General features: G+C 43.9%; 1 protein-coding gene and 1 non-coding gene across 2 annotated transcripts in view; both read right to left on the minus strand.

The window, feature by feature from the left end:
* LOC119174076 (uncharacterized) overlaps nt 1–9,069 on the minus strand; it is a 99,546-nt gene extending 90,477 nt beyond the window's left edge. The window contains exon 1 of the mRNA XM_075889660.1: nt 8,650–9,069. The gene's annotated coding sequence lies outside the window, so the exon portion shown is untranslated. The remainder of the gene's footprint in view (nt 1–8,649) is intronic.
* A 10,296-nt stretch (nt 9,070–19,365) lies between these two features.
* On the minus strand, nt 19,366–19,438 carry TRNAV-AAC (transfer RNA valine (anticodon AAC)). The gene has a single exon. It is a non-coding gene; the product is annotated as a tRNA-Val (tRNA).
* Nucleotides 19,439–19,850: the final 412 nt, after the last annotated feature.

Below are 19,850 nucleotides of genomic sequence, written 5' to 3' on the forward strand. Positions count from 1 at the left end.
ACTGAAACCACGGTGAAAAATGACAATGCATCGCTTTTATAAGCATCAACCACCTACCGCCAGTCGCTTCATGAAACAACAGTTCAATATTAAATAAATACATTTTCATGGATGAAAGATGCTTGCTGTCCCATAATTACTTTAGGTTCTGTAACATGGCAGTGAACATTTAGTCAGTGAGGAGGCCAACCTATGAGAAACCACTCGTATAGTATCTTTATTTTCCAGGTACCCTTTACCCGCTGCCTACTTTACGGTGCCCATCTTCAGTTAACGATAGGCCACTAGTTCTCAGCTAATAATTAGAGCATCAGGACTAGTTCAAACGCAAGAACGCTCAGTTTTTTTTGCGCCATTAAACTTACTTTATATTAACTTATTTTCTTTTAACGCTAACTCCACAGAATATTTGGTATTGCCGTTTCTTGCACCCGGAAGAACGACAATTAAAGGTGTCTTAGCCTGGCTTTGCATGAAGCTGATAAACTGATGTTCCTCCGTGTTGAAAACAGTAGGCGTGCCAACACGGATACAATGGCCAAGACACCAGAGACGCCATCCGTGGCATTAATGGTTCCTTGACTCGTGTCTAATTGTTTGCACTTCCAGTCTATTTAAAATAAACGCCTAGTATTAGCAAAAACTTCTTCTGTTCTCACCCGCCATGATTGTCCAGTAGTTTATGTGCTCGGCTGATGACCCGCAGGTCGCGGAATTGAATCCCGGCTATGGCGGCCGCATTTTCGATGGAAGTGCAGATTCTTAAGACCCGTGTATTTTGATGTAGGTGCACGTTCATGAGCCCCAGGTGGACGGAACTTCCGGAGTCCTCCAATAGGGAATCGGTCGTAATTATGGCTTCGGGATGTTGAACTCCCCCAATCGTTTTAATCTTTCTTCTATTTACAGCTCCACGTCCCTTCCCATTCTTCTGTTTTCCCCCTCTTCCTCCTCATCCTTACCAAAAAAAGAAAAAAAATGTGATAGATACGTAGAGAGTTAGATGAAGCGCTGCACTGGTTTTGATAGCCACTGCAGCCGTAGGCCGATCACCCTCGTTCACTTTAACTACTCGCAGCCCGATTTGGCGCCTGTTCTTCATCGCCGCAGTTGCGTAGCTTGTTACACCGTCACTCGAACTTGCTCGCTTGCCTGTCCGGCGACCTCAAAACTAGTACGTTATATCCAACGAGTCCGTACATATCTTAGCGCGCTCGGCACGACGCGAAGCCAACAACCTGGTCCTCTGCTACACGGTGCTGAACTTGACCGGTTGGCCTATATTTACAATATCAGCGCCTCGTCTGAGAAGAAGAACTGCTCGCGCTCACTTGATTTGTTTTTTATTAGACTGGAGACAAAGAGCTTCAAATTGACTGTGCGGAGCGTCATAAGTTTGCAAATTGGATCTGGAGTTGCAGTACGAGAAGACCATGAAAATAACTGGGCCGTAAAAAATTTTTCTGGAAGTAAATGAGATAAAGCAATTGCTATCTTGCCATTCTACGTCCACACCACATCACTTCAATTGTTTACTGTGTAGAACGCCAGTTCGATTGCTGCGGAAGTGTTTTTTTTTTCATATAATTTTTACACCCCTTACTTCAGCCCCCACCATCTTGCGCTACGTCAAATTTACTCATGAAATCACTATTTAAGCGTAGTGCATGCAGTGATAGAAATCTGCGAGAACAAAAGCACTTTTCAAACTACAACTCCGCTACATTACATAAAATCAGAGTTGGATTACACATCCGCAATTGGTTCCGTAGCGTCCATCAAAACATGCAATTAACTTCGCCCACGAACAGACAAAACGCTTTGTCGTCAGAACAACGCGTTGATCCCACTTATACTTCTCGAAAAAACAAGGACAAGGTTATTGTGATGCGTACTGTGAAAGTGCGAAGATGGACCATGGCGATAGTAAATTAAATGGGTTATTACATGGCTACTGGGTTTTGAAGACGCAACATTTTATCAAATGGGAAACAGAAACATGTATACGCTTGGGCATGACTGTACGTGTGTTCGTTGCCTCTTCGTGCAATGTTTCTCCGTAGGAAGTACTTCAGCGCCTTTATTATGTACACCTAAGCAACCTTTACGAAACCTCAGTAATGTATCTTCTCATAGAAAATTGCAATGAATAATCGAAGTAATATTTATAAAGTGTACGCCTAATGTTTCGTATTTTCCGCTTTATCTGCATGCAATTCTACTACATATGTAACTTCCCACTGCACGGAAATAAGTAATTGCTGTAGATGCATTAGGACAACAATCCCCGCATCCCGAATGAGTGGTTTGTAATCCAACCAATGGCAAAGAATATCTATAGCGAGCGACTAACATTGTCCGGGCCTAAAAAACGTGCCAAACGCGTACGCTCCCGCGCACCACGTGAGAAGGAAGCAGTAAGCTACCAGTTGTTTACGAAGAACACATGCAAAAAGAGCAAAGAAATGCACACCGCACATAACACGAGACGTAATTCAATATACAATCGATTGTTGTGGCGGCCGTTAAGAATCCACGCGCCATCGGCGTATACGATCGCCGGTATGAATGTTGTGTACGGGGCACTCATTTGATCCTCCGCTTGAAGCAAAGAGAAAAGAATGAAAGCGTGTCTGTGGAACGGAACGGCCCAGTGCTGCTGTGCAGCATAACATCGGCACAAATCGCTGATGCGCGTAAACGGTACAGTGACCCGCCTCCCGTCACGGCGTGGCGGTACGTGTCAAGTAGCAGATGACGGAAGGTGCCTGCGAGTGCGAAACACGGGCGGAAACTGCACCCGCTAGTGCGTGCCAAGCACGCCCCGCAGCCACGTCCGTACAGCGAAGCCAATTACACACACAAGAAAACCGCCTGCCCCATTGTTCGTTCAATGCGCGTTGCGTGCATATTCGGACGGAAGCGCGTGCGGCGACACCGCGTCAAGCAGAGCATGGCCGGCCCGACCCGCTGGGCGCAGTCGCTGTTGTGTCATATACGTCGCGAGGAAATGACTTGGGTGCCCGATCGAGTGACACACTCTGGTCACAGGTCGGTCGCGGTGGTCGCTAATATGGAACGCTGAGAATGTTCACGCTGACTCCATTGTCTCGTTGTGTGTGCCGGGAAAAACTATTATGGCATACGTTGAAGCTCGAGGAACGTACCTTAGAGGAGAAGTAACAATGCCTCCAGAGTCGGCGTAGCCTTTACCTGATTATTTCATATTACATGTTACAAACGTGCCCACGCGTTTGTGCGTGTGTGTGTGTGCGTGTGTGTGTGCGTGCGTGTGTGCGTGTGTGTGTTTGCGTGCATGTGTGTGTGTGTGTTTGCATGCGTGTGCGTGTGTGTGTGTGTGTGCGTGCGTGTGCGTGTGTGTGTATGTGTGTGTGTGCATGTGCGTGCATGTGTGTGTGTGTGTGTGTGTGTGTGTGTGTGTGTGTGTGTGTGTGTGTGTGTGTGTGTGTGTGTGTGTGTGTGTGTGTGTGTGATTTTTTTCTGGAGGTACCGGCTGCTGCATAGCTAAAGCAAACTGACGGACTAATTACGCACTTTTACGATCCAAGGCACCGATCTAATTATTCTACGCGCCATAGCAGTCGATTACCTGTTTATTATGACCATCTTAGGTTCCTTAATTAATTTAAGCTCATAAGCTATCACAGCGACACTTGTGAAAATTTTGTGCACAAAGCTATAGGTTGTGCGAATGAACAAATGACTTGTTGATAAAGTGAATCCTTGATCAATTCAGCGGTTCCCTATCATATGCATCATATCTATCACTGATTAATGTGAGCAGCGAATCGACCACTTTCGCGTATATTCCGACCACATATGTCTCTATAACAGCGCTGTGCTAATTTGGTCTTCATACGCTTCAGATCGCCGCACCACCACCTCGCTCAGTGCTTTTTTTTTTTTTTTGTAGATCAATCGCTATTGCCAATCATACAGTGCAAATTAAGTGCAGCGCCCTTATGAACGCGTGTAAATTGTCTCTCTCCTGTCTCTGCTGTCTGTTTCACTTCTCTTGAAACCGTGTCAATCTTCTTTTGTTTCCGAAACAACTCTATTCAGACATAACTTCCGATAGCCAGTCGAGCGCATGCTTCTGCGACTGCAACAAGGCAACGCAACAGCTGTAAGTGGAAGAGCTCTAGCGCATGTGTAATTATCCTTTTTTTTCGTTCAGTACAGCATACAGCGACGGATATATTGGCTCAAATATCGGTAGCCGCAGTACTCTAGGACATGTGCACTAACTGTCGCGATACCATAACATTAGCGACCAATAGGTTATTCTGTGCAGTTTTGGAAGCGTGAAAGAGGGGGGAGGAAAAATTACCTGCACCTAGAAAATTCGATGAATACGATACCTTCTTATGTCAGGTCTGAGCGCAGCTTCGTGTTGAATCAACACCAACCGTGTTTGAAGTTCCGGCTATCTGCAGTTCCATCAATGAAACGTTTTTTTACGTACTGCCACATAAACGGTCAGTGTTCGAGTGGTACGCACACCACTCTGCATTGCAGGCGTCGAGAAACAAGCGAAACACCGGCAGACCCGTCACGACAAACGAAGCCAGCCGCAGTGCACTTGCCAGTTCTGCATGTGCACGAGCTCCAACCATGTGGCCAGCCAAAGCCAGTTGAAAAATAACTAAAGGGTGCTGGGACAGCTGACTTGATCGAAGAATGATGCGAGGTTATAGGCCATGCGGTTTAGCTTGCTGATGACTACACACTCGCATGAAACGAGAGGCGTAGTTTGCTCTATGTGAGTATCTGTTATGCGATTTATTGTTCTCAAGAAATATGTGCCATTTCACCGAATAACAAATTTTGTTAACCCCTTTTCGACAGTAGCCGCAGAGGAAACGCCTGATACCGATACCGATTAAGGAAGAGAAGAGAACTTGAGGAGAGATAGCACTACACCTAGAAGTGCTGCAATAAGTTAGTAATATACAGGAAATGAAGATTTATCAAGCTTACTAGAGTGGTATCGGAATTTATTCAACAATGAGGCAACTACGGCAAGGTTCCCGTATTCTTGGTTGCGCAACAATGACGCGCGCAACGTTATCAGCAACGGTACAAATGAAATTCACTTGCTGGTTCACCTATAGGGCTTCGTGTCCACATATTTCTCGTAGTAGTCACTGTGCATGTAGCCAAGGGAAAATATTCACTAGTTGCTTTGATGTGTTCAGTTGCCACACATGCGACGTTCTCGAAAGGATTCCACTTAACAAAAGTAAGTACCCCGGGTAGATTTTTTCCACAACTTCAATCCCGTTCTACTCCATTTTTTTCCTATTGCCTTCTATAGTTGTCGCTATCAGCGTCAAAAAGAGGAAATTTAAGAACAGGTTTTGCGGAAACTGTAAACGTGGTTGTACATTGGGTCTAACTAGTACAGTATCGAGTCATTTTATGATTCAAAAAATTTTCATTGTCGTGGTGTGAGAGTGAGCTAATTTAAAAATTTCAAAGAACTTTGCCAGTCATATACTTCTGCCTTCTTGCAATGAAATTTGATCACTAGACTTATTTTATCCAATATATATATATATATATATATATATATATATATATATATATATATATATATATATATATATTTCATTTCATTTCATTTCATTTTATACCTTAAAGTCCCCAGGGGGACAATACATAACATATATGTAATGTATGTATATATATATATATAGTCTTTGACTGTAACAATGTATACGACTGTGCGACTGTTAACACGCACTCTCAGTTACTACACCAGCCATGTGAACCTCCAGGAGAAAGGAAACTAGGTGCCAGTGATGAACCACGGGACATGCTTAGTATTTCGATTCATTCACATACGATGCTTGGCAAATCAAAATTAAAAAAAAGAACAAGCATAGATAGACGCGTACTATTCTTGAATCGGTGTCAATACGAAGCTTCTATGACTTGTTCAAGTCACGATGAACGCCATAAATAGGATCCACAGCCTCTTCACACGTGACATCAAGAAGCTGTCCTTCAATACTTGTTTGCCGCTCATTCACGGTCGAGGTGAATTTGAAAAGAAATGGGTCACGTCAGTTTACGCTCGCGGAAATTAGACGTTGGTCACGCCGGGCGCGAAGTCAAGGCGAAAAGAATTGACTCGCGCGCCTTGTACGTTGGGCATGCGCTCTGTTCGAGAATTCTGTCACGCACACTACACTATACGGTGTCGCTGACCGCCTCACTGCATGCATAGGCTTGTCGATGTGTGACAGCTACCTATGCTACTTGCGCGAATGTTGATGGTGTTTGTGCACGAGTGAAAAGCTCTAACTATATAGGTTGCGGTCTATACAACTGTGAAAGTACAACTTCCATGGCATCGGCTTTACTGCACGTATTTCTTTTTACTTCTCCTTGCCCCTCGTAAGGGGTAAGAAATCGAAAGTTTCAATGCCAGTTCAACTCCCTGCCTTTTTTCTTATTAATTTATTTCATTATTTCAATAAGTTAAAGGCTCACTAGAACGCAACACCCCCATGTGTGTCACGTTACAAATTGTATGATTTTTTTTTTTGTATTAGGAAGCACGTGGCTCTGCAAGAAGTTTCGAAAGCGTAACAAATTTTGGTTTAGAGGAAATGTATTGCTAGTGCAACCACTTTCGATACCCCAAGCGGAAAGTAACGGGAAAAAAGTATCCCAACAAAAAGGAAGTGTAGGTGTATTATGAACTTCCAATATTACTCCGAGTCCTACTCTAATGCTCAGCGAACATTGAGCAGTGCTTAAGTAAGCTAATAACTTAGCTTTTGCTAACAAAATCTACACTTCACTTTCGCTTTTAAGTATAGCAGTAAGATGATGACACACGTCTTCGGTTCTACAAACGATAGTCTCCCTCGAGATATTTCAACGCAGTAATTTTGGTCTTTTTGTCTGTCCGTTTGCCACCCAAAACGACTTGTCTCTTGGCCGTTTATTATGATTGCATTTAATTTAAACGCTAACCACATCCGCCACGCTCACTAATATTGCTCATGGTTTGGCGTTCATACTTGTGCGTAGTATTGATTGAAAAGCAAATGTTACGCATTTGTGAGGCAATACCTCAAAACTTCATATACTGTGGCGTGTTTCTTTATACTATAAAAGGTAAAAACAAGTAATTCTAAGGAAATAGCTTTTAATACACTAAGCTGACAATGCAACGCTATGCTTTAAAAGACGGGCGTTTTCTGCGCTTTGCTGAGACGATGCGGTGGTGGCACCGGCACGTTGCGCGGATCATCGAAAATTACATTCACCGACTTTTTGGCACACAACATCAAATAAATGTTTTACTCACTTTCTCCCCCTTTCCCCAGACGGAACTTTATCGTCATTCAACGATACTTGCAGTGAAACATGCTGATACCGGGCCAATTTTTTTTATAGCAATACTACTTACAAGTAAGCTTCTTGTATCAAATTTTATGTGGTCATAAATAACCCGCTGTTTAGACGCAACTTCAGGAAGCGACAGTACGAAATGTTACTCATGTTCATTTACCGATATCTGAAGACAATAAGTACTTCCTCAATCAAGCATTCAACACACTTCTTTTCGCCCGTAATTCGTATTCTTTTCCCCGTTATAAACAGTTATATAAGGTACAAACTATCCACAGAAAATCTCCTCATGCTCCTTCACCTCCGCTCGTAATAATGAGTTGACCTATCATCTTTTAAATGGGTCATCCTACTTTGAAAAAAAGAAAGAATCGCTGAAAATAAGGACCGAGAGGTTTAGAACAAAAAACTGGTAAAAATGGTCGTTTTTCCAAAGCAACCTTCAGCGAATTGCTATATGTGGCACTGGTAAGCATTGCTGAAAGCACAAAGTTAATGGCAGTTTCGTGTTTTACGGAATACCTACGAACATCATCAGTACAAAAGCAGCAGCTCTTTGTCCAGATGCTTCCTGAACGAACTAGATGTAATCTTATAAATGCAGATTTAAGCTGTCCAACATGCAATCAAGATTTAACGGGTTGTGTTATATGGACATATTTGTTAATTTTTTTGCATGACCGCAAACTACCCAGCATCACTGAATTTTTGAATATAGGCATCTGCGCTGCATGCAAAGCCAGCCTGACGATTATTGTTGTGGTGAGGTGTGTGAGTTTGGGAAGTGGAGAAGGAGCAATGAACCTCGTGTAACTCTCAAAAAGTGTTAATACAGACAAGGCCTGACTTCATCACTTCTGTAGCGCATCACAAGTAATCGTGTCGTTGACTACATCAGTCATTAAAATCACTCTATGTCAAGACATGAAATCAACATTAGCTTTCAGTTTTCTGGCGTATGTGAAATGACTTTGATAAGTGACCGCGTAGCATCATTTGCTAAGTGCGTGTTCGTGATTGGGTGCCGAAGAGAGCACTTTTTGTTCGAATCTAACCAACACTCATAAGCTCTCTCAAAAGATGCCTGCTGCCAGGGAATTTTCTTACCGAATAAAAACTGAGCGTAGCAAATCACCCATAACACTGTACGCAGAACTACAGTCACGCTTGTAGTTTTCTTACACATCTTTTCCAAACCTTCAATAGGATATGTGAAGAAGCCATCTTTCACGCATTGAGTTTCATAAACCAGCAACTCACCCTTCCTTTCTTATCATCCACGAGTAGATGCCGCCTACCCGGCCTTCGATGCAGCGCTTGACTCTCTCCGTATGTACCACACGTCAAACGAAACGACCGATGCCGATGCTTCAGGACAGTGTAGGCACCCAATTGGTCGCAGCCGGAGCGTGCGCGCGGAGCGCCGGATAGAGATGCCGTCAAAACGTCTGAATGGTCTCGAAGACGAGAGGCACGGTCAGCTCACACACCAACCACTCGAGTAGCGTCTCGCCACGCGATTGAAAGTGACTGCTTCCCAACGGGATCCTTGGAGTGGTAGCACAACTTTGCAGGACCACGAAGGGGAGCACGATTCACCGCGGTCCGACGCGCGGTGATGCAGCCACGCGACTGGCGGTCACAGAGGCGCGGATGAAACGCCCTGTTACTCCTGTTGGCAAAGGCCGCCCGGCGGGTCTGCCGCGGCGCTGGGTTTTCTATCTGGATCGCCATCTACGTTGGCACTGCTGGCCCGCTTGTTGGGAGAGGCCCTCTTCCCTGCCGAGCTCCTTTCTTTCTCGATTCTTCTCGCCCCGTACGAAGCCGCCCTTCTTCTCTTCTTACCTGGGCTATTGCAAGGTGAGGAGGGGTATCGTATACTGCGCCCAGCCTGCGACGGTAACTCTCGCTCTTCGGTGTGGTGGATGACCGAGGACGAAGCGACGTTGTTGGCTTTCGCTGGCACACCTTCGTCGCCGGGCTGCTTTAGAACGGCAAGGCAGTCCTTTTCTCGCTTCTTTCCTCGCAAAGACAATACGGAATACCCTGCGTGCTGGATTGAGACACGCAGCTTCCAGAAGGTATTCTTCTGCGAGAAAAGCGAGGCGCGTAAGACGAGTGGTCTGTGGAAAGACGCCACGTGCTCGGCCAGGCTTCAGACAGACAGTTCATTCACCGAGGCGTTCGTTAGTATTCGCTCATTGGTCGACGTTGACCTTGAGGGAAACGCGTTCGAGAAACAGGGAACAGCTATATTGATGAATGCACTGGGTAACTGGTTCAACAGCGAACATCGATCTCCGGTCAAATGAAAAATGAAACTTTGTGAACGTGCGTGTTTCCCTTCGATGGATAAAACAGCTGATTTCTCGGCAGGAGAACTCGCTGTACTCGGCGTAAAAAAATTGCGGTAATGCCAATACTGTTTTGAAATATTTCTCATTCACTGCGACACAGTTCTCCCACTGCCGTGAGCACTTGGAAATCACTGTTTTATGTTGTTATTACATATACTTCCCACGTCTTCCTCTTCACATCATCATACTTCATCACTCTATTTTCCCTTTCCTATATTTCCTGTGCAGGGCAGCAGAACACAGGAGAGAGCTCAGGCCGACCCCTCTGCTTTTTTAAAAGAAACTTTTCCTCTTTCTATCTCGTGTTGTAGTCACCAGAAAGCAAAAAAAAATATGTTAGATGTTACCATAACCGAGAAGTGTATTCGTGCTCATCCTCCTAAAACTAGTGCTCTGAGATGAAGAGGCCCAGTAAACAGCGATCGCCAACGGCATTATGAATCAACGGCTTCGTGGATATCCTTGTCAACGCATTCACCAAAAGGCAAAAGCTTTGACAAAAATAATTCCGCACACCAAACCGCCGACCAGCGGCCTGCCTAATACACCTCATTCCTGTTCACGCACCTCTTATTCCATAATGCGAACGAAAGAGTTGCTAGCAACATATGTACCAATGTACCATATTTAGGCGCGAATCTCCTGATAGCGGCACCCGTTCATCCCTTTTAGCCGTTGTAGTATGTAACAAGTATAACATTTTGACCTCCAAGGTAGTGCCGGTGAGAGATTTCTTCTGTGCGTTGTTGAACAATAAAAAATAGTGCTCAATGTACATGGCGATGGCTGCTAATGGGGAATGAGAGACAGGAGCATTCGGCTTCTAGTTAATACGCACGCTGCCATCCCCATTAGCAGCCATTGGAATGTACATTGAGCACTATCTGACAAGAAAGGGTTGCTACGTTAAACTCTCTGGGTGTAACCTCCTTAGTTTTAGCAAGGTTTAGCAAGCGTTGCGCCGCAGTGCCGTGATGACAGTGAACTAGTATATACCATGAATGAACTCGAGGTGGTTAAAGGTGGGTAGTAGATACGAAGCGCAAGCCGTAAGAAAGGAAAAGCCGAATTCTCCTGTCTCTCATTTCCCAATAGCAGCCATTGGCGAGTACATAGAGCACTATCTGACAGGAAAAGGTTGCTACGTTATACTCGCTGGGCGTAACCTCTTTGGTTTTAGCAAGGTTTAGCAAGCGTTGCGCCGCAGTGCCATGAATACAGTGAACTAGTATATACCATGAACTCGAGGTGGTCAAAGGTGGGAAGTAGACCCGAAGCGTAAGCCGTAAGAAAGTGTGCGTGTGCCACCTCTCGTTTAGTCCTTGGAATGTCCGCTGGATGATGGTGCTTCTATATGGGGAATACATGATGAAAAGATGCGAGATGGTGGTACTTGGAGTGTTGAATAGATGGACGAACGGACACACAGACAGATGGACAGATGCGAGGATGGACACATGAACGGACGCAGGGGCGGATGCATGGACGAACGCAGGAACGGACGCACGAACAGACGCATGCACGGACGGGTGGATGGACGCATGGACGGTCACACAGAGGGACGCATGAACGGACGGAAGCAAGAACGAATGGACGGACGAATGCTTCGCCCCACTCTCCATCATTCACTCCGTGGATATGCTGCCAATGTTTTTCTTTTTGAGACCTAACTATAAATTCTTATTAAATAAAAGTTATCTTGCTTAACTACAAATCACAATTATTTCGCAAAGTTTCGGTCTTCATTTTTGTTTCTCTTCGCCAGCAGGTGGACTTCAAAATGGCCAAAACACCGGGGTCTCTGTGAAGGATCATCACTTGGAGCATCCATCAAACAAGCCAGTCGCACTTTGAAGAATTGCTTTTTGCACTGTGTCGTGGCCTGAACTGCCCGCCACCTCGGCGTAATTTTTGTCGACATGGTATATGAAATGTCAGGTCTACGGGGCGGCTCTTAGCTCTCCCATAGCAGAGCACCACATACTCTAAAGCGTCAAGTTTTTCTAAACACCAACTGGGACAACCCAAACAAAACTCACCCATAGCCGAGTACTTCGCACTCTAAATAGTCGAACGTTAGCTCTGGATACCAGGCTTGATCGTTTCTCGTCATCATCATCAGCCTGACTACGCCCACTGCATGGCAAAGGCCTCTCCCATGATCCGTCAATCAACCCAGTCTTGGGCTTCTGCTATCCTTAACCCCGGTTCGTTCCCTCACCTGCTCTGCTCTCTTCTTGTCTATTGAGGTTTTCATTTTCCTTTTCCAATCATTTTTCTTTTCCATCGCTCGCTGCGTCATCCTCAATTTAAGCTGAACCCTATTTGTAAGCCTCCAGGTTTCTAGTGCGTATGTATAGCGGCAAGATGCATCTCTTATTCACCTTCCACTTGAGGGTTAGTGGTAGATTACCATTCGTGAATTGAGAATGCTTGCCGAATGTGATCCACCCCATCTTAATTCTTCTAGTCATTTCTCTTTCATGGTTTGGCTCCGCGGTTGTACCACTCCTTTACAACTGCCAGCTACTTTCCACCTATCACAAAGCGCTCTTTTCTACCGAGACTGTTGTACATTAGTTTAATTTTATGTATATTAATTTTCAAACCTACTCGTCTGCTTTCCCTGCCCAGTTCAGTGATCATGAGTTTTAGTTCGTCCTCTGAGTTACTCATCAGTACAATATCGTCAGAGAATCGCAGCTTGTTGTGGTACTCCTAAATAACTCTAATCCCCTATTCTTCCCAGTCTAAGGCCCTGAAAACCTCATGTAAACACGAGATAAATAGCATTGGAGAGATCGTGTGTCCTTGCCTTACACCGTTCTTTATTATAGTTTGGTAGCTTTCTTGATGGACGACTATGTTGGACGTGTATCCTAATGTTGATTTCTTCCAGTATGTTTGTATAGAAATCGACGATGCCCTGATTTCATAGTGCCTGCATCACTGCTGATGTCTCGATTGAGCCAAACGCGTTCCCGTAATCTATGAAGGCCATGCGTTGGGGTTCGCGTATTTCACGCATTTTTCTATCACTTGATAGATAGTATGAATATGGTCTACTGTGGAGTAGTAGCCTGTATGAAATCCTGTTTAGTCTTTTGGCTGGTCAAGCTTATAGTCGCCTTGATTTCATTAGCTAATATTTTTGTAAATTGTTTGTAGAGAACGGACAGTCAGCTGATTCAACTTTAATTTCTTAAGATCTTGACGTCTCCTTTCTTATGGTTTAAGGTGATGTTGGCGTTCTTCCAAGATTCTGGTACCTTACCCGTCAAGAGACACTTCGTATATAAGGTGGTTAGTTTTCCTAACACAATTTTTCCACCATAGTTCAGCAGGTCTGTTGTTACCTTGTCCTCACCAGCGGCTTTGCCTCTTCGCATTCCTTCTAGGGTGCTGACTACTTCTTTTGTCGCTACTGGCATGTCGAATTTCTCTGGGCTATTATTGCTTCTTATGATATCACCCTGGTTGTTTCGGCTACTGCATCGCTTACTGTAGAACTCCTCCGCCACCTCAACTATCCTATCCATATTGGTTGTGGCATTGCCTACCTTGTCCCTTAATGGATACATCCTATTTTCGCCTATGTAAAAGTTTGCCTTCGCCGCTTTCAGGCTTCTGGTGCTTTTAGGGGCGAAGCTCTTTAACCTGTGGGTCGTGCGTCCTCAACGTACGCAGTTGTAGGTATCCACCTCTCGCTTAGTTCTTGGAATGTTCGCTAGATTGCGGTACTTGTATATGATGAATATGCAAAATAGAGTATTGGTGGCAGAGAAGTGGACATAAAGGACAGAAATAGTGGGAAAATGCAGTCATTTTTCCTCAACAGCAGAGAGATAAAACGAAAATTTATGTTTTTCTTTGTTTCATAAGATCAATTTAAACGAAGTAGATAAGGCATTGGGCCAACATAAAAGGAAACATTTCTTTTTGTTTGTTTTTTTCTTGTGAGCCTCGTGGCAGACATGCCGGTGCCCCGTTATAAAGGGGACACTCATAAAATCCATCCAATATATGATAAAAATATGAGAGATGCCGGTACTTGAAGTGTTCACTGATCAACCAACGGATGGACGGACGGACAGATGTTCAGACAGACGGAAGGACAGACAGACAGACAGACAGACAGACAGACAGACAGACCAGACAAGACAAGACAAGACAAGACAAGACAAGACAGACAGACAGAAAGACAGACACGGTTTGAGATTGAGATTTGAGGTTTATTTTTTTCTTCCTGTACATAGGAAAAAACGAAGCAAAAGCAAAAGGCTGTAAGGCCTGACGTAGGCTTTTGCTCTGAAATACAGTTTGGCACACAACTTAGACGCAGATAAAAAAAAACTATTTACTCAAAGACTAAAAATCAGCAAATTATCTTCAGACAAAGAAACACCACGATGTTAAAAAGAACAGAACAGTATGCGTAACAAAAGACAAAAGACAAAAGACAAAATCATTATCGCAAAATGTACAATAGGTGAGATCAAAAACAAATTTGCAGACATATACATTTCAAAAGCAAACAACAGCATTGAAACTATACAGTTAACCATTAGTACACATAAAGTAATAACTAATAAAAGTATTATATTAAACATATTCAATGCAATTATGAAGGAGAATTTCCTTGAATGTATTTTTGGATTTTTTTATTTAGGTCAACGACATTTTCAAGTTTGTTGAAGAGACTGGGTATTTGATAGTTTGTATGTTGCTGACCATAGGTGGTCTTAGTTTTCGTTGTTCTTATGCCAGGTGTACGGAGACAGTACTCAACACACCGAGAAGAATCAAAAATGGGGTATGGTTTGTTATTTTTTACCAATAAAACCCTCCGAAGCATTCCCACGCATCATCGTTCACTCCGTGAATATGCTGTAATTTTTTTACAGTGTATCCAACTGAAGATGTCGTTATATTATCCTGTCTATCTATCTAGTTTCAGGGTTTAACGCCATTCGTCACGTATTGAGCCATGTCAGGCTATAGAGTTGCGTGTCATTTGAAAGACGTTACTCCTACCCGGCCACCTACAAAAACAAAATAAGCGTTAAAAAAGCTGTTTTTGCCAGGAATCGAGCCTAGGACTGCACGTTAGGCGTATGGGATAACTACTACACCACAAAAACAATACGTGCCGTTTCCGCTTTCTATCACGTCTTGCCGGTTGGCTCGCCGCTGTCACTGAGTGCGCATTGTGTCCCTCTGCGTGCATGAAGTGCTCCCAAAGGCTGCCTCCCATTCGCATGACCTTCTTCGTTCCCTTGACGACGACTGTGTGCAATCGAGCACATTAAGCGGGATTACGTGCAGATCGTACCAAAAGCAGCGAACGCAAGCTCGCACTTTATCGCCAAAAGACACCACGAAGCAATTATAGTTTCGTCACCAATGATGGAAGGCTTGTCATCGCGCTGTCAAGGTCGCCCCGTCCTATTAAAGCGCTTGAAGCGGAAGTAATCAGCGCTTCGGGCGTTTTTCCTATTATGCAAGAACTTCTCGAGTGCATTGTGCATAGGTGTGGAGTGAGTATTGCTGAAGAGTAAAAAAATCTTGTTTTTAGGGTCACGTGAGTAGTCAGTTGGCGATTCTACGCTCTAAGATAATAAGAGTCGTTTGACTCCCTTGGGAGTCTCGACTTTCCATGCGGTTGACTCTCTTTAAAGAGCACGTGAACTCTCTTTGGAGGTCGTGATACCCTCTCAAGGAGAGTCGTGCGACCCACAAGAGAGCTAACGTCTATCTTTAAAGACTAACATACTTGACAAGTGATGGCTCATCTAAAAATGTCCAACACACTTTTCTTTGTTGTTAGAGCGTGTTTGGAAAGATGATAGTGTGGACGCGAGTCTCTGCATGCTTATCATTTTTTGTACCGCACCCTCGTCAATGAATAAGATTATGTACCGTTCAAGAAATAAAATCTTACTAGAAGACATGATTGCTTCAATGCCATGCAGCGCAGTAGAATAATAATCAAGCTCTGGAGACAGAGAAGAATTCGGAGTGAAAACAAATGGTGAATTTCCAAGCGACATTCGGTATACGGGTTATAATTCCTTGTTGAGTAGTTCTGTAGATCACTCACGATCAGAAATCGAGGGACTTTGTCGACTAATCGTGAGCGTGAGGTTATAAATTAACATTCATAAGACAAAGATAATGCTTTGAAACTTGCTAAGAGATTGAGAATGCTCTACTAGAAGTTGACCTGCGTAAAATAAGCGTAGGTTGTGCTTAGGGCGAAGCTCAAAGAAGGTTTGAAAATACAAGCTCATAATATTCGCATTCTATCGGTACAAACATTTAGGGCAGAAACCGGAAGATTAGTACACACCTATTATTTTTTTTCCTTGCTGTAGAAACATTATCATGAATATTTTATGGCGCGCTGATTCTCTGCACACAAAGTGATTTATTTGACAGCCATAATCTAGTTAGTGCACGTTAGCACAATGGTAGAAGGAACCGAACTCTAGTACCATTTGCTGTCGAGCTATTTGGTGCCGCGTAGTTCTTAGGTATAACAGTACTAACATAAAAAGAAACCAAGAAGATAGAGGACAGAATGCTGCGTCCTGTATCTTCTTGGTTTGTTGTTACGCTGGTGCTGTTATGCCCGTAAAATTATTGACGGCTCACACATTTTACTTAGCGTTAACTTCTTGTGCACGTATAATAATTAGGTAGATTAAAAGCAGTTTTGATGTTTATCCGAACTTCTGAAATCAAACCCAATGATTTGTCTCTTGCCAAGTAGAGTGTCTATCCCCTGCCACCCCCATTTTTTTAACAGCTTGTTCGGTACACCATGCTAACTCCCAATTTATGTCTTCATAATTACACCAATATCTCGGTTTAGTCAGTTTCATTGTAGGATACCACACATTATGCCTGGGAACACCGCTTCATATACATCAACTCCGTTTGCTTTGTCTGTTTTTGAAGGGAATTGCTGCGCCGGCAAAAATAAGCAGCTTTCTTTTTGCGCTATAAAAATGAAAACTGCTCGGTAGACTGAAGTACACCAGTCTACAATGAGCCATAAAAAAAGAGGTTCACTTCGAAAATCATGCTATTATTCGACGTTACATCTTTCATCCTTGTCAAACCTAGCGGAGCGAGGTCAATCTCACCAGCAGGCTCTGCATTCAGTACATTAGTCGGGCTCACCGAAATCTATTGAAGAGAACGCATTCAAACTGTTATGTGTGAAGTTGCAAGCAGGTTTCACTTACACTAAGTCACCTCGTTCATTTTTGTCATCTTGTCTCATTTCGACGAGACACTTGAAGGCGACTGGAGACTCTTTAGAACAACAGTTATAGTAAGGTAAGTGCTTTGCCAGTTGTTCATAACTCGTCGTGGAGCCATCAGATGAACTGGGAAAGAAGTGTAAATTTAATGGCTCGTTTGCTTTTTCAGACAAAATATTAATCATAATATTTTACATAAATGTATTTTCTCGTTAAATGAAATAGGGTAGTTTAAATTGTGAATTCTGTCCACCTCAGTGGTACAGTGGTGTTGGTGCTCGGCTGCTGATTCGAAAATCATGGGTTTGACCCGAGTCGCATAGGTCGCATTCCGGGAGAAGCAAATGGCCATGGAGACCCTGTTTACTGGGCGATTTCAGTGAACGTTTAAGGCGCTCTGCATGCTCGAAAAGTTCGGAGGCTCTCTCCTATAGCGTGCCTCGTTAATATATCGTGCTCTTGGTTAAGAAAACAATACATATTATTATTATTATTATTATTATTATTATTATTATTATTATTATTATTATTATTATTATTATTATTATTATTATTATTATTATTATTATTATTATTATTATTATTATTATTATTATTATTATTATTATTATTATTATTAAAGAGAAAATGTATGTGCTAGAAATTTGGTTATACGAGTATTCGCCCGATAAACCACCCTCCGTCCAGAGAAGGCTTGAATGGAGAGAGGAAACGATGTTTCGCTCTCGTAGATTTGTTGAGACGTCTCGCTCCGTCGCTTGCCGTCCTATGTCACCCGAGGGAGTCACTGACTTCGAAAAAACAGACCGACGTAATTCCCAGCCTTTCAATACCCGTCTTTTCTTGCGATCTGTTTCTTCGAGCCGAGCTCTCAGGGAGGGTCTTGCAGAACCGCTCAGACGCCTTAAGCGAGGTTGTTGAGTGCTTACAGTGCTGTGCGGAAAATACATGAGGGTTTTTTACACAGCGTGAACACAACCAAACCTACGTCACGCCACCCTTTCCCGACCATTCCAGCGATACTTTCACCGCGGCATCTTGAATCACTCTTAAGGATGCGCAGTGCGGGAACCAAAACACCGCACGTGATACCAAAACCCCAAACGATGGCTTACCACTAGCCACCAACATGATATGAAGTCAGCTCCTCCAGCGTCAGCTTAGCTTTAGTCTATAGGTAGCTCCATTGTTCCGGAGTGATGTGGTGTGCCCATGTTGGGGGCGGTTTCTGATGTCTTGGTACCCGTTATTGTTCAGTTTTGACTTTCCCTCGTACACTCCTGCGACTTGCGGCAGAGGTCGCTTATGAAGCCGTGTGCAAGCAGATTCTGCAAGGAAATGGCTGATTCATGACGTCTGGGTGCACTTCACAGTCGAGGAGAGTAAATGGTGGTGAGAAACGGGGACTCGCTGTCTGTGAGCACTGCATTAGCAGCTACGCTTTTCTCAATGCGACATACTAATGTGATGAAGAAAGCTACAGGTGAAGCCAGTGATACTGACTCTGCATACGAGTTTCTTACCATCTTGATCAATGTTTCTGTAGTCTAAACCATGACGAAATAGACATTTCTGGGTTCTTTGTTGTAACTGCCGTAGCAATTTTAGGAAACCACACCCATTGAAAGAGAGCTAAATGAGTTCGCGGTGAGGCTTCCGGCTGCCTTCGATCTGTTAAATGCCGCATCCGTTTGTGAAAAGATTGATTGATTGATTGATTGATTGATATGTGGGGTTTAACGTCCCGAAACCACCATATGATTATGAGAGACGCCGTAGTGGAGGACTCCGGAAATTTCTACCACCTGGGGTTCTTTAACGTGCACCCAAATCTGAGCACACGGGCGTTTGTGAAAAGAGAAGAAGGATTTAATTTCTGTTCATTACATAACGAAAGTGATTGCTTTTGACGCTTGGCGATAAACCATTACCATATGGCAATAAATAATTGTCATGTGCTAAAGAAAATCTTTTTACTAAATTGAAAAGAAAAAAAACGTCCTGAACGTTTTTATAATTGCTCAAAATCACTGGAAAATTCCCATAATTATTAACTGCTACTGCGATGAGCAGCCACTTTACTGCTTGGCTACTGCCATGAAAGCGTGATGCTGTATGCCTCCACATATGCGTGTGCGCGCATCTATCTATCTATCTATCTATCTATCTATCTATCTATCTATCTATCTATCTATCTATCTATCTATCTATCTATCTATCTATACCTACATAACTACCTACCTACCTATCTCTCTATCGATTGAAGTATGACGTATTGGTGAATCCTATCTGGGAGCTGTTACTTCAACCTGCCACTAAAAAAAAAACTTTTTTTTGAAAGAAAAAAATATTGTTCCTGCCAGGGATCGAACCTGGGACCTTCCGCGTGTTAGGCGGATGTGATAACCACTACACCACAAAAACAACACGACCGTGGCCGTCCTGTCTATCTGTGCGGTCTCTCAAGTCAGCTTGCCGCTGCGTCTCATTGTGCTTCGTGCGTGCGTGCGTGAAGTGCCCCCAAACACCACCTTCCATTCGCACGGCCTTTTTCGTGCCCCCGACGAGGACACCACTGAAGGCGCGTGCTCGTCCGTGTGTGACGCCCGTATGTGACGTCACGGGCGTCGCGAACTGCGACGTGAAGAAATCCGGTGTCATCACGGCGCCGCTCATAACGATGGCACCCTCCTCCGCCATCCGTCCAATTAAGGGCCGACGACAGCGGCGGGGACTGCTCGTGCGCTGCCTCTTAATACGCCTGCCCGGGGAGTCTCTCTGTGAAACGTCGCGAGCCGTCAACTCTATATGCTCCCCGGCGGAATGAGAGTAACTC

This window comes from Rhipicephalus microplus, chromosome 3 (assembly GCF_043290135.1).
Source record: "Rhipicephalus microplus isolate Deutch F79 chromosome 3, USDA_Rmic, whole genome shotgun sequence".
Classification (NCBI taxonomy): domain Eukaryota; kingdom Metazoa; phylum Arthropoda; class Arachnida; order Ixodida; family Ixodidae; genus Rhipicephalus; species Rhipicephalus microplus.